The sequence below is a fragment of the Micromys minutus genome (genome assembly GCF_963924665.1).
Source record: "Micromys minutus genome assembly, chromosome: X".
Taxonomy (NCBI): domain Eukaryota; kingdom Metazoa; phylum Chordata; class Mammalia; order Rodentia; family Muridae; genus Micromys; species Micromys minutus.
The window spans coordinates 48,800,049-48,816,232 of NC_137970.1; the positions used below are offsets into that span (position 1 = coordinate 48,800,049).

A 16,184-nucleotide genomic window follows, 5' to 3' on the forward strand; every position below is an offset into this window, starting at 1 on the left:
TGCTCACAACTGCAAGCAATCCTGGAGAGTCGGGGGTTTTGCAAGATCAGGCTGGGGGTGATGTGAGCATCTGCAGACAGTGGGACAGATGACACTGACATTTGGCGTCTGGAATGGACCCTCCCCTAACTCAACTGCATTTTCCTTCCAGCCTCTTTCCCTATCACTTCCCAAGACACTGCTCTCAAGTGTGAACTCTCTTCCCTGGGTACCATGAAGATGGCCAAGAGCTGCTCAGGTGCACAAAGCACCAGAAATGAAGTGACTATAGTCCTCTTCAGAGACAGGCTCTTGCCTCCACTTTGCCCACTGCACAAAAGATATGCTGAGCTCCACTGGCGGACCCATTCCCTGCTGTCCTGGAACAGTTCCCTGGGCCTCTGTGGACCTCCCAACTGTGTGTCCAGATTTCAGCAGGACGTTCTGTCGTGACCACTCAGATCTGCATGGCTCAACAGTCCCAATGTTTTTGAAAGGCCACCCTGGGGTGTAAGTATTGTGCTTGTCCTCTTAATGCTCCTGGCCAGACTATTTTCCAAATATTCCCACAGTGAATGAACACCTCAGAAAGACTCCTCCAAGTACGCCAGTCAGGAACCAACACACCTCTGCAGAACCTTTCCTCAGTTAGGCTTGGTAATTAGGCTTGCAAGTTAGGCTGCAATGCTACTTGGTTGTTCCCCTATAATTTCCCTTCCTTTCTTCCATCCTCCTTTCAATCCTACCTCCCTTACCTCCTTGCTCTTTCTCTGTGTCCCTCTCCCCCTCTTGTCCCTTCTTCTTCTTACGGCGGCTCCTAGTTCTATAGCTCCTCGAAAGTGTTTGGACACACAGGGCTACAAGCTACAGATGGCTCCATGGTCTTCTTTTATACTCACAGGCAAGGTATAATGTTGGGCTGTCTGGGATCCCATGCGAAAGAAAGGGTCATTTGAGGGTTCAAAGTCACTGGAGTACAGGTCATGTTGACAAATGTTGTTGGCCAGAGCATCATCATAGGCGCTTGTAAGATCCCCTGCAAGGACAGACGTACCTCTTAAAGATCAGATATGACCACCAAGACAGAAAGCATGTTAATAATGCTTTAAGATGGTGTAAGGCATGGATAATGGCAGAGCTCCCCTAACCTCGGTGACCACACAGTCTCACGCTTTTGGTTTTATTGTTCTTTCTGTAACTGAGGATACCGAGGCCCAAGGAGAGCTGAGGCCTTTCCCAGGACTGCAATGCAAGTACACAACAGCATTGCTGGGAGATTCTCAGAGTTCAGGACAATGTTGAAACTGTCAGGACAGGGACTGCTGCCTCGTCGCCTCTCCGTGACGTAGTGACTTATCCTTACCTGTTGGGGAACTGTGTGAAGCTGGGCTCCAGGTTGGTGACGAACACGCTGCTGCTCATCTGTAAGAGATCACGCAGAGCTTGGCTGGGCCTCCCTCCCACCATACTCTGCTGAAAGCACCCCTTTCAGCTCAGGACTGGAGTTCCTCTCAGTCTTCTCAATAGCCCACCCTCAAAGTTTCTGTTTTTCACTAAACATGAGATCCCTCTCCTGATGGGGCATTTCAGGGACAGACAGGTTGAGGGCTGGGGAATGTTTGCCTAAGATCAAGTGCCCGTTCAGTGGTCTTCATGGTGACAGAGGAACTTGGGTTTACTGCACCGGAATTGTGACCCCCTTAATCCTTTCTTGGCCAGAGACACTCACCCATGGCGTCTAATCTGTCCAACACTGCACAGCACTCAGAGGAGAGCTGGGGTATCAGCCAGTCCTCTCGGACCTCAAGCCAGGCGCCTCTTACTCCTTGTCCCCTGCTCTTCTCCCTTGAACTGAAGAGTGGGAAAGGCTTTACCAGGATACCTAACACAGGAGGTTGAAGGACTCGTGTTAGTCGCACAGACAGAGGACTGACCCTTCCCCTGTTGATAGCAGACTCAAGAGACAGTGTGGCAATTGCAGGTCCTGAAGAGGCAGGGATGTGCTTCACCCCAATTGTCTCTGATTCTCTCATGGGTGTGGCACTTTCAGAGCAAACAACAGGTCTCTGCGACAGAATTTGATGCCTCCTCCAGCCCCTGCCAGTGCTCATCAATTCCCCCAATACTCTCGATTCAGTTGGAGTCAGAATTCCAGGAGGAAACACATCATATCTGCCTTCACATTTTGTAGTCCATGGTTGGGGATTAGGGGACGCAACCAAAGTGGCCACTGGAATTCTACTGCCAGGGTTATTACTTATTTTGAGTTACTCTATCTCTAGTGATGAAAATCCTCCTGCCCTCCATCCCACACACTGCAGGAATCAGTTCTCTGGAACCACACCTTGTCCTGGAGCGCAGCTCTCCTTAAGCCCCAAGACAGTTTACCCTGTCCCTGACTTTAGTATGACCACACACCCTGATCCTCACTGTCCTATGACAGTATATACTCATCCTGACTGTTCTATGATGGTACAACCTCATCCTGTCTGTCCTATGGCAGTATACTGTGATCCTGACTGTCCTATGAGAGTACACCCTGATCCTGACTGTCCTATCAGAGTACACCCTGATCCTGACTGTCCTATGACAGCACACCCTGATCCTGACTGTCCTATGACAGCACACCCTGATCCTGTCTGTCCTATGACAGTACACCGTGATCCTGACTGTCCTATGAGAGTACACCCTGATCCTGACAGTCCTATGAGAGTATACCTGACAGTCTCCCTAGAGCCTTCTCCTGTTCAGGCACCAACCACATTGAAGTGAATGAATTAACCGCCTGCCTCAGGCAAAGCCATATGTCCCCAGTCTCCCTCCATTAGAACTTATCCTCAAGCCCCGTCTTAATCTTAAGAGTTCCGCTGATCACCTCCAAACCACTGACCACTTGCTCCTCATCAAGTCATGTAATCATCACCCTAAGCCAGCTTGGCCGCTTCTTCCCGAAAATACAAGTACATGAGGGGCTGAGGCAGGAGAGTGGTGAGGTAGAGAACAGCTCCAGTCATAACCACATCAAAGACATGAATGATCCTAAAGGGCAGCACACTACTCTAGAACCTTGGGCCACTTACATTTATGTGTCTTTCTACATCCTCGATTTTCTGAATCTCATCATTTTCTTCTCCAATTGAAAAAGAACTTTTGGCCCCGGGGAAGGGGGGTTAGCTAGGAGACCGTGTCTCCTCCGAGGGCTGTTTCTCTCAGGAAAATTGCTGTGCCCTGTTTAAGTCAGGAGGAGATAGCTAGGAGACAGTGCCTCCTCAGTGGGCTGTTTTTCTCAGGATAATTGCTCTCCCTGTTCTAGCCAGGAGATATCTAGGCGATAGTACCTCCCCAGCAAGCTGTTTGCCTCAGGACAAAGATGTTCTCTGGGGGTTGGAGAGTTAGCTCCACAGCTAAGAGCACTGTCTGCTCGTCTAGAATACCCGGGTTCGGTTCCCAGCAGCCATGTGTTGGCTCACAACTGTCTGTAACTACAGTTCCAGGGTTTGTGACACCCTCACATACATACATGAAGGCAAAACACAAGTGCGCAAAAATAAAAATAAAAAATAAATTAAAAACTACCGGTCTTCCACCGTCATGAAAACAGGTACCACACAACCTCTGGCCAACCTTCTAGATGTTTGTCCACATTTCACCAGTGGCACCCGAGCACAATTCTACCCTTCCTGCAGTCCCACCTGGTGCCTAGCACCCTGTGGCAGTTCAGAGAGCGCAGATTCGCCTCAGGAAACTCAGTCATACCTGCTGCCCCACCTGAGTCGAAAGTAGCAGTAGACTGCCGAGGATCGCACTGCTGTCAATCCTTGGAGCCAGCGCTCCGTGAGGGGGCAGGGTCGTCTAGGCACCTGGAGGCCAAGCAGCCTCTCTGGCCTCGCCCCTGTAGGTTTGCTTGAAAGATGACGGGATTGGGTGTCCAGAGACTGGGGGTGGGGCGGGGGAAAGGCGGGAATCAGGACAGGGAATGCGCAGATCTTATTCTTGATGCCTGCCTCTAGTTACCTCAGAGTCCAGCGGGTCAGAATCAAGAATTCGAGTTCTGAGGGCAGATGCACTTACTTCCACCTCCCACTTCAGTTTCCTGCCAATGAGCATCCAGGATCTTCGTTTTTTTTTTACCCAACACCTCTCTCTTGACCAATAAGCTTTCAGATGGCTGTCGTTGTCGCCACCTTGTGGTTGCTCTCTGTGTGACCTTTACTGACCCTTCAGTGACCCGTGTTCTCCCCTGTAAGCTCCCAGCGACTCCCTGAAGAAAACTAAGATTGCGCTCTCTAGTGGAGTTCAAGTGGGCTGCCTCCAGTCTCCTCGTGCCAGCATTTTCAGACCACCTGCTTGCCAAGCCCCTGTCGACCTTTCCGAAGTGCAGCAGGGCAGGGCTAAGGCCAGCGCCTTGCTGTCCTGCTTCTCTCATCCCTGCACAGGGGAGGCAGAGGCAGTTGGAGCCCTGAGTTTGACGCTTGCCTGGTCTACAGAGATAGTTCCAGCACAGCCAGGGCTGCACAGAAAATCCCTGTCTAGAAAAGAAAGCCAGCAATAACTCGGTCTGTACATAATAACCCCAAGGACCAGAGTCTGAACCCCAGAACACATATAAAAATGCTGGTTGTGTAGGAGGAATCTTGTAATCCCAATACTGGGGAGGCAGAGACTTAACATTCCCAGGGGCTTGCCTGCCCATTTAAGCAAATCGGACAGATCCATGTTCAGTGAGATTTTACTGTGCATCAAGAAAGAAGGTGGAGAGGGATTGAACAAGACACTCAAAGTCCACTTCTGGCTCCAATATGAATAGGTGCACGGAAGAGTGCGCGCACACACACACACACACACACACACACACACACACAGAGGCACACACACGCACACACGCATACACGCAGGCACGCACTCACCCACACTTATGTACAACCCCCCCAGGTTTAACTGTGTATGGTTAATTTCCCTCAAATATGCGTCGTTTGATTACGGGTCTGAGCCACAACCCACATCTTCATTCCTTTACTGCAGTGACCCTTGACTATTGCCTACTGATGCATGTAGGTTCCTAGGTTTCTAATTGTTCCTTTGTTTTTGTCCAGTTTTCTAAGTCATTTAAAGATATAATGACTGACTTAATGTGTAATTGTGGTTTGCACGCATATCTGTCTGCCCACCACATGAGTGCAGTACCAACAGAAGCCCCAGGCCTTTGTGGACTCTCTGAGATTCAATTTGTTGTAGATGCTTAGTAGTTGCCGTGTGGGTGCTGGGAATCAAGCCCAGATCCTCAGGAAAAGCAGCAGCCTGTGCTCTTAGCTGCCTAGCCACCTCTCTAGCCCACAAACCTTCCTTTGCAATAAGGTCTTGGCCTGGGATCCTTCTAGGTGGGGGAGGCCGCGCTCAGGGAGGCTCCTGGAGGCTGAACTCAGCTGGTCCAGCCTCAGTATGTAGGCCTAGGTGTTGGAGTTGGAGCTGGAGGCGCCGCCTGGGAGCAGGGCGGGGCGCGCAGGAGGCTCTGCTGTGGCTGCTGAGGCCAGACAACCACCTGCAGCCTTCCTGCACCTCCAGCTCCAGGATCTGATCAGCAAAGCGCTCAGGGCTCTGGCCCCCGAACTGCTGAAGCTGAGCACCCTGCTCAAGCTGCTGGCCAGGAACAAAACCGGCTCAGTGGCTCTGGCTCGCTCCCCAAGGCCATGGCCCTGTCGCCTCTCTGTCGCAGCCTCCAGGTGTTCAACCTCTGTGGCAAGTTGCTGCTGTAGCTTTGAGCCCTTCAGACCCTCAGCCTGGGGCCAACCAGCTGCACAGCAAATCCGCCGAGATCCAGAACTTGATGAGTTTAGAATGTCTATACGTTGGAGGAAACTTCATTAAAGAAATCCCACCAGAATTAGCAAATCTGCCTTCTCTGAATTACTTGGTGTTGTGTGACAACAAGATCCAAAGGGTGCCTCCACAACTCTCACAGTGGCGATCACTTCCATCTCACAGTCTGAAAATAACTTGCTGACAGACCTGCCTAGAGAGATCCTCAGCCTTATACACCTGGAGGAGGTGAGTTTAGAGGAAAACTGTGGGTTGTTCATTTTGTTAGAGATTTAACATGTGACCGTCCAACTCTTCTGGAGTTAGCTGCAAGGACCAATAGGACCCGCAGTATTTCTTACCCTCCCTATGATCTTCCTGGAACTCTGCTTAGATACTTGGGTTCAGCCAGCAATTGTCCAAACCCAAAGTGCGGTGGGGTCTATTTTGACTGTTGTGTCAGACAAATCAAGTTTGTGGACTTCTGTGGGAAGTACGGCCTCCCCCTCATGCACTACCTGTGTTCTCCAGAATGTTCCTCCCCTGCAGCTCTGCCTCACACAGCTCCACCTCCCCGAGTGAGTCTGACTCAGAAGATGAAGTCACTGTTGCTGCACACAGAATGAAGAAAGTTCTTCTTGGTTGAGCAGTAGTGGCTATTGAAAAATATTAAAACACTGAGCAGAAATGATTTTAAAAAGAGAGTGGGTCTTGAAGGTCATTGGAGAACTGAGGGTTTTCATCTTGAATGTCCATGTAAGAGTTGAGGCTAAGTTATGATCTGTCTATTCACAAAAGACAGAATAGTAGTTTTTGACCACCCCCCCCCCAAAAAAACCTAAATGACAAGTAGTCTGGGAATCCCTATTTTACAATATTGGACTAAATGAGAAAGAGTTAGACATGGTGTGCAAACCTTCAGACCAGCATTGGGAGTTAGCAGCAGAAGATCAGGACTTCAAAGTTTACCCGGGCTCCATAGTAAATCTGAGGCCAACCTGGGCTACATGCATGAAGGCTTGTCTCAATATGGAAGGGAGTGGGTTTTAGTCATCAAGTGTGTGTGCTTTGTTCCTCTTTTTTACCAAACCAAGACGTCCTCTACAGTTATAAGAAAAACTACAACTATACAACATGTGAGTGAAGCAGAGCCAGTGTATTCATCCTCAGCAGAGTGGTTCTCAGAGCTAGCATGACTTCGGACACCGAAGAAAGCATCAGAAAACAGTAAAGTTCTGGCCTCGTGGGTAAGTGCCAAAAAGCAGTTCCAGATTGCTTTAGCGCATCAGGTGATCTCTTAAAGAGTGCTGTATTAGGAGCCAACTGTATACTCCGAGTATTCCCTTTTCTTGTATATTGTATTTTCATTTTAGTAGAATATATTGGTAAGATCTAGGGTAATTCAGGGTTTTGTTTGTGTTTGTGTTACATAATGGAACACGAGAGTTTCGGGGCTGCAGTTGTGAGACGCTGCAATAGTGAGTCCCCTCACCCTGTCCTCGGAATAGTGTAGTAAGATTATTATTTTTCTTTCTTTCTTTTTTTGATTTAGAAATGTTCTTCCTGTATATATAGAAGTGATGTTTCTACTGCTAATGTAATTGCATGACAGACAGTATAAAGTCTTTGTTTATTTCACCAAGGAAGCATCTGGAAGCTGCAGACTGCAAGGGAAAAGCAAAGGTGGCTTGTAAATGCTTTGCAATTAGATCATTTAGTTCAGCAACACTGAACATTTTCACAGAAAATGCTCAAATTGATGGGACCACATTCTTCTTGATTAAATATTTCTACTTTCTTAAAAAATATTAATTGCTCCTGTACCATAAACTTTAATATCTTAATTCACACATTAACAAAGAAATGTTATACAGTGGATCTTTTAAATGTCTGACAAAATCTCAGAAATTATAATTTTGGACCTCAGGGCAGCTGTGTTCAGAGGTGGTGCCTTTGACAGGTGAATGACTTGTGAGGTCTCTGGCTTTGTGGGTGGATTACTGTGTTTATGGATTCATACCTGTGTTGGCTAGTGTTATCACCTTGACAGAATCTAGAATTACCAACAAAATGGCTTCTGTTTTAGCCTGTGAGTGCTTATCTTGATCCGATTAATCGAGATGAAATATTCTGACAACTGTGGGCATAACCTTGCCCTGGCTAGCTCCCTGTACTATATAAACAGAGAAAAGGGAATAAACAACAGCCACCTCTCTATGCTTCCCAGTTATGGATGTGCTGTGGTTAAATATCTCAGGCCCCTGACAATGCTTTGGTTTCTCTATCCGTGAGATTGGTAATGGAATAATCTCTTCTGCCTTGAGTGTCTTTGACCTGGATATTGTAGGACAGCAACAGGAAACACAAACCAAGCAATACTTCAATGTTCTCCAAGAATGCAGTAGAAAAAACTGGTAAACGTAGGCATGAAGGAAGTATGCAATTAAAGGGTACCCTAGACAGGTATATTTGGCTTTGCACCAATCCCTTTCAACCTACCACAAATGAACCGGTTTGCTTCACTATGTGCTCCTCGCCATGATATTCCACTTAGAAAACCTGTTTCTAAATTACTCATAGATCCGTGCCAGGAGCACTCAGCAGACACCAGATCAGAGAACCCTGGGCATGTCTGCTAACACTGGTTACCTTACCAAATGTAAGAAGCTCCAGCTACAATAACCATCCTCAGCCATCATGATCTCAAGAAAGAGTAGCAAGGCTGAGACAAAAAAAAATGTCCAGTCAGCTCCATCTGTCTTTGCTGCCTATCACTGTCAGTGGCACAGGAAGACGTCCAGATGACATTCCATAAACAACACAGATGAAGATCACAACAGTGACCAGAGAGATTCTTCAGAGATTCAGAACACTTGCTGCTCTTGGAGACGACCCAGTATAGTTGTAAGCACCAAGGTGGCAGTTCCCAATGATCTGCAACTTCAATTCCAGGGGCCCTGACTCCCTCTCTGTCCTTTGCAGGCACCAAGCCTAGAAAAGAGCAAGTATCTCTTTGCACATGCATGCATGCAAGCACAGACACAGACACACAAGACACAAACACACACACACAGAGAGATACACACACACAGAGATACAGAGACAGAGACAGAGACAGAGACAGAGACAGAGGCAAACATTCATGCACATAAAATCAAACCTTAAAGAAAGGAAGAGCATAGCAAACATGGCAGGGTAATGTCTCTCTGGGAAACAGCTATTCTCATGGTCCAGTCAGGAATAGCAAAATGATCAGGCTCTTTTAGGCCATATCACAATTTGGTGAGATCTTTTATAAAAATAAAAATAAAAAACCAAAAGAAAATAAAGAAATACCCTTTGAGACAATATATTTCACCCATAAATGATTACTGGTAGACTGGTATAATCTGACGTAAGGGACCAGGCTTCCTTCTGCCCTCTCCATGTGTCTTTCCCTGTCTTGGACTCTGTCCACACACCTGTTCATCTTTCCCAGCTCCTTGTCTCTGTCCCAGCTTTTACACATCTAGTCCTCAGAATTCCCTTTTCCCTTTCTTTTCACATGAATGCTACCACCTTCCTTATCCTCTTCCTAGAAGTTTTTTTCCCCCTTTTGTGGGCTCTTTTCTAGTTTTCTGTTCTCTGCCAACTCACGTGTGCCTGTGTGTGTGTTTGTGTGTGTGTGTGTGTGTGTGTGTGTCTGTGTGTGCATTAAAAGGATCCACATATGAGATTAACATGAATTACTGTGTTTCTACACTGGGTTTCCTCAAAGTAGGAAGTTTTTCAATACTTTCCATTTTCGTGTAAATTTCACTTTGCTTTACGGCTGAATGAAATGTAATTTTTATGTACTATATTTTCATTATTTATTCACCTGTCAATGTACAGCTACATTTCATTTCCTTGCCATCAAGCAGCAGAGCCACAGTGAACACAGACATGCAAATATCGCTGTGATGGGACATATTGGCTACTTGCCTAGCAGTGATATAGCTTCTGTTTCTCATTTACAAAAAACATGGTTTTAGACATTTGGGGAACCTTCACACTGATCCCCACAGTGGCTGAATCAGGTTATACTTGTGGTGACAGTCAGAGTTCCTCTCTCCCCATGACCTCACTCAACCAATTGTCATTTGTTTTCTTCATGATAACCGTTCTCACTGAGGAATATAGAAGTTTAAAGTACATTTACTTTGCAATTCTCTGATGGCTGTGTATGCTGAACTATTTTTAAATACTTATTAGTCATAGACTTCTGTTGAGAAATGTCTGCTCAGTTCACTGGCCCACCATATCGATTGTCAATGTTGAAACTGAGGTATTGTGAAACACAGAAATGGTATATTTGCAGACCACATTCCCCTAACCTACGGAGGTCAAGGTGGCCCAGAAGATGGAATTCTTGTTATGGCAGTGTGAAGACCTGCGTTCATGCTCCCAACAGACAAAATAGATGGAAACCCCAGGGTCAGTGGTGGACACAGCTGAGTATTGGGGGCATAATTTGTAGAATGATAGAAGAAGACATTCAAAATTGTTCTCAGGCTTACACACACACACACACACACACACACACACTCACACACACACTTGCACATACCCAGGCAAGAATATCAATACACATGCGTACAACACATAAGAGGTAAACATACTCATACAATGCATGCAACACACACACACACACACACCTATATTCACACACACACACACACACAAGCTTATATTCACATATAAACACACACACACACACATGTTTGCACATACCCAGGCAAGAACATCAATACACATGCATATAACACATAAGAGGCAAACATACTCATACCATGCATGCAACACACACACACACACACACACACACACACACACACACACACAAACAAACAAAACCAGGATCTTCTTGGTGTAGAATTGGAAATACTACGAAGTCTTATATCACTAAAAGAAATTGATGTGAAGACAACAAGGGTTTCAGGCCTTGTTGGACTTTCATTTTAAGGCATTAGTATGAATAAGGCATTAAGCATCTTGGATGCATTCTGTGCATCAGAGAGATGCTCTACACAATCACTACAGGACTATGGGAATAGTGAGTCAAGAAAAGGGCAAGAGAGCAGGCCAACAGGGTCATGCTCACCAGAGACAAAAGCTCACAGGTGTTGTCTGTGCAGACCTCTGAGTATCAATCATGGGATTCCAGCTCTCAGATGCAGTGGGGGTGGGGGTGCTGACAAACAGTTTGAGACAACAAGGGAGACCACAGAGACAGGAGAAACAAAAGGATAACAGACCATGACTGCACAATTACAAGAACTGAGAGATGACAGGAATGGAGAGAAGAAGAAAGCTGTGTAATTGGCCTCATCATCTGGACCTTCTCTTAGTTAGGTAATTCCCTCAGACATGAGTGCGACTCTTGGGGGACAGGAAATGAACTACCAAAGAGAGTGGAGGACATGCTGAGCTTGCTTTTTACCCATTTAGTAGACACTTAGAACTGTGTGCAGCACCTACTCAGCTGAATTGAAGTCAGTCCTTGATTCGCTCCAGTGTCCTCTGCATCTCTCTCTGCAAGGGCTCCATCTGGTTACTCATCCATCCCCTCTTGCTCACCTTATCATTCTCCTCCCAGGGGTGCTCACGTGTCTCGGGCATTTCCTGTTGGTGCTGCTATTCATGCTCTAGTGAACTCTGCACTGCTGTGTGTACAATCTCCTAGTAACCAACACAGTTTTCTGCCATTATCTCATTCTCTTTTATGCTCCTGACTTTCTCGGGTAAACACTTTTAGAACTTCTATTTAGACATCATGTGAACCTGCTTTTGTCAGTTGGAGAGCAGGCAGAGATTACTAGCAGATTTACTGAAACTACAAAATATTTCAGTACCACTTCCAAAAGGTGACTCAACTTTCAGCTTCTTGCCTCACAAGATTCCTAACGGTGAGGGGTGTCAGAGAGAATGCTACCCTCTGCTGCATATGCACTGGAGGCAGGAGAATGGTAATAGAATCTACTCTGGGTTCACCTTGTGGACAGACATGGGAAGCAGTGGACTGCTGGGAAGGCTTTTCCTGGACCTCAGCAGTTAACTGCTAAACTTCAAGCCACTTGGGAGAGGATGGCATTGTCTGGTATCATTGGCAGGAGAGGCCCTTGGTCCTGGGAAGACTCAATTCCCAATGTAGGGAAATGCCAGGGTGGGGAGGAAGAGAAAGTGGGTGGGTAGGTGGGGAGCACCCTCATAGAAGCAGGGGGGACAGGATAGGGGGATTCAGGAGGCGTAACCAAGAAAGGGGATCACATTTGAAAAGTAAATAAAGAATATATCTAATTTAAAGCAGACCCTTGCAAGTCATTCCTATACAAAGGCAATAACTACAATAACCTAAAATCTATGAGCTCTCTATCTTGTCCACTATTCTGTAAATGAAAGAAACATGCGTAGTCAGAATTTTTCAAGCCCTAATTATTTTCAACATCTCACCATTATTCACGTTTATGTGGTACCTATAGAGGCAGTCTGAATTATAAACCTCTCTTCGACTCGGGAGTTCATTCACCTTTTGGAACTATGAATTCAGCAAAGAGAGAAGGCACAGAGAACTTAATGCCTGGAACTCTCCTTCCCCTAGAAAGCCTGTGTTTGACCTGTATGACCGCATAGTTGCCTTTACCTTAACATTCCCTGATCACATTGAACAATTCTACGGGAGCCCTGAAATGATGGGTATGTTCAGATCTAATCACCGATGCCATGGAAAATTTGAGAGTCAAAACAGAACCGAAGGGAGATTATAAACCTGTGAATTGTGACAGGGCATGACAAAGGGAGATGTGCCACCAGAAAGCGTAACACTGAACGTTGATACAGATACAGAAAGAGAAGTAAAATGCCCCACTAGAGACTCATCAATTATGAAACACTTGGAAGGGAGAATTCGAGGTCTGCAGACCCCTGATTAAAGGCACCAGGCTTCGAAAAAGTAACAAGGTGCAAAGACATTGGTCTCTTTCCTTCCTCAAATGCATATTGTGTTACTCCTGTTGTCTTCCTTCTTTTTGGGTCTTGTTCTTCTACCAAAATAGTTTCCCCTTTTACTTAATACATCTGTGGAAACCAGGTGTGATTTTGAAATCATACTACTGCAGGAACATGGGGACACATTCAGCAGTCACTAGAGGATGACAAACTTTGGATTTAAGTGGGGGTATGTGATGGATGTGAGCCCAGCTTAATTCTGCAAATGTTCAGTTATTTTACATGCTGCTTTCACCGCCATTAGACAGGGAATAGAAGCAGCCTGACCTCTCAGAGCCCCAGAGAATAAAGCAATTATGGTGGTTGGATGACATCACAATCAAACAAGTACTGTAACAGGGACTGGAAGGAATTCAGACACTCTGATACATACAAGTTAGAGGCCGAGTCAGAGAGATCACAGCAAGATCCTTGGAGAGGAACTCAAGGTTCACAGTGAATACAAGGCCACCTGACACTTCATAGTGAGATCCTCATTCTTTTTAATGAGACAGGAAATACGGGAAAGTCGTAAAATTGTAATAAAATGTCTACATCGAGCTATATCCAGTTAGTTAGCTGTCTGCCTGGTGGGCCCTGCAGTTCACGTGTTTGAAACTTTAACACAAGTCTCTGAACATTCAGGCTTTAAATTGTTCCTATCGATTCTTCTATGTCTTACCCTGGGTATCAAATAAAGGGTACTTTTTAGAATGACTTTTGGCTGATATCTGCTGCATCAACATTTGAACTTTCCTTCAGGAGTTAATTTTAAAAATTACTAGGTAACTCGTGGACTTGGTGGAGGTCACCAACTTCCCTTGACACTTGTCTTTTGCTGTTTTACAAACAAGTCATATTTTTCTGTGCCTACACGTGTTTATTACTTGTTCACACACATTTGTTCAGACACAGTGTGAAGTCTTCATGACTCCACATGGATGGTTACATACAGGGTGTGCCAAGATGTGTACAATACCAGGGCCAATTAAAATGCTGGCATACAAACCCACCCAGAATCCCATTGATTGATCACATTATATCAAACGATACTGTTGTTTTTCCTAAGAGGCATAGAAAGCAATTATTCCAAAGGAAAATGAAATGGAGGTACAATATCAAACCACAGTTGAGTAAACACCCCAAACCATAAGAAGAGTCTGAAAGCCCATAAAATGCCTGAAAACCAAAAAGCCACACCATGGTAGAACATGCTTATAATCCCAGCACTTGGGAGGTGGAGAAAAAAGTCAGGAGTTCAAAGTCATCGTGAGCGGTATACTAAATCAAGGCCAGGCTGTCTAAATGACAATTCCTCTCAATATTAATAAAAATAAAAACCCTTTCACTGTAGGCATAAGACAGGATACTAAATAGGTAGTGCTGTAGAGAGACCTCCCACTCAGGTCTCTTAGGTGAAGAAGGACATGCAGTCCAGACTTCCAGTAAGAGAGAAGGAGTTGGCCGACCGTGGCGGCAGGTAGGGGCTATTACGGTGCAGCCCCCTCGCTCCAGCAGAACCTGAAAGCAGGAAAGGAGAGACCAAAGCCAAATCACACATGTGTCACCACCCAGCAATCCCTCACACTTTTGTGCCACACCCAATCTAAGATTTTCCCCTGAAACAAGGAGCAGGCACACCCCATGATCCCTGATCTGGACTCCACCATTTCTGGGTCACAGTCACCAAATTTGCACTTTGTCAAACCTGAAGTCAGTAGGTACGATCCTCTCTGTGTAAGGGAAGTTCGGCACCTCCTCATACCGCTCCCCCAAGATTTCCTGGCCCAGCCTACATCACCAGTTCTTCTAGACCTCTGTGAGAAGCAGGGACTCCAGTTTCATTCATCGCTCTATTCCAGTATGTCCACCACCCAAAGTGGCTTCCCACTAACACCCTTCATCTGGCTGCTCTTCTCTGTTGTTGTCATTGTTTTGTTTTGTCATGAGAACTCAGCCTTCCTTCCCAGCGTCTCCAGCTATGGAATTCTCCTCTGAACTCATGACTGGAAGACTCCTAGGCTCCACATCCATACATAAATTGCTCTGAAGTCATCACCACACCCTCGTTCCCTTTCAGACCATTCCTTCCTATGCATGACCTCCCAGGCCTCCTCAGTTGACAGTGAACTGGGATGGTGACCTGGGCTGGGAGTCTTTGTACCTACTTCTATTCCTTCTACTTGATATGCTCTTGAACTCACACAAGACCTGGCCATGTTGGGGGCCCTTGGCTACTGGGCTTTGTTGTTGTTGATGCTGTTGTTGTTGCTATGGTGATGGTGATAGGCTTGTTTTATTTTGAGGTCAGACACTGCCTATTAGCTGTTGAGCAACTGATGCCAACTGAAGATCCTCTGAGCAAAGCCTGGAATCATCTCCTCAGTCAGACTGGGGAACTTAATGTCTGAGCCAAGACAGTTCAAACTCAACGTTCCCAGGTTCCACCAAATCACCACAACCCCTCCACCTTCCCAACCCTTCCCACCTTGCGGTCCATGTCCAGGAATATAGCTGTTTGGCATGTTGACACCCTGCTGTGCAAAGGCAGAAGCAGGGGGAGGCATAGGAGAGTTTCTCAGAGCCAATAGAGCCTCAGCAGCCTCCAGCTTCCTCTTCCACTCTAAGGCAGCAGCAATAGGATCCTGCTTGTTGGTATTAGGGACCTGCAAAGGAAATGAGGTTAGAGAAAGTCAGACTGGGAACCACACCTCCTCCCACCTGCCCATGTGCCCAGCTCCTTCCAGCAACAGGCCCCACAGCCTTTTGCTCTTCCCATCCACTAAGCTCGTTCCCTCCAGGGGACCTGGACCCCCTACTTTTCCAGGACCTGTGGCTGCAGATGAGGCCCAGAGATGGCACGGTTTTGCACAATCACACTTGAGTATCTAGAAACAAGAAGAGGAGAGGCCGGGGGATTAAACCCTCTTGTACAGAACTGTTACCAGAACACTTGGAGGAGGAGGGCTTTGGACATTGGGCTAGGAAAATCTTAATGACTTGAAAGTGTTGGTCTTTTTGACCTTGGCACCCTCTTAGTCTGTTTTCTTTTAAAACTTTTATATTTTTCTCGAGATCCCATTTTATACCTATTTTTTCTTTCAGGGCTACCTTGAAGATGATGAGGAATCCAAAGTGACTATTCTCTAATCTGCAAAGCGTCTGAAAAGATGTGAGTAACCTCCTTTTTGTGAAATTGACTGTAACATACTTTTTGAATGGGTATTAATCATAAGCGGTATAGAAGGAATTCATGTGGGACCCAAACATGTAGGAATAATGTAAGTCAATTATTTATGTATAAAATTCTTGTTAAAATATTTGTAAAATAAATATTTTTCTAAAATGAAATTGATTTAACTCTATATCTGCTAATATAAAATCAATAATATACTTACATGTAT

At 45.9% G+C, this 16,184-nt stretch overlaps 1 pseudogene across 1 annotated transcript; it reads left to right on the forward strand.

Annotated features, from left to right (window-relative positions):
- The first annotated feature begins 1,710 nt into the window (after nt 1–1,710).
- LOC308414928 (leucine-rich repeat-containing protein 58-like) lies at nt 1,711–6,445 on the forward strand (annotated as a pseudogene). Its single transcript has 2 exons — nt 1,711–1,873; nt 5,525–6,445. The product of its transcript is annotated as a leucine-rich repeat-containing protein 58-like (transcript).
- Nucleotides 6,446–16,184: the final 9,739 nt, after the last annotated feature.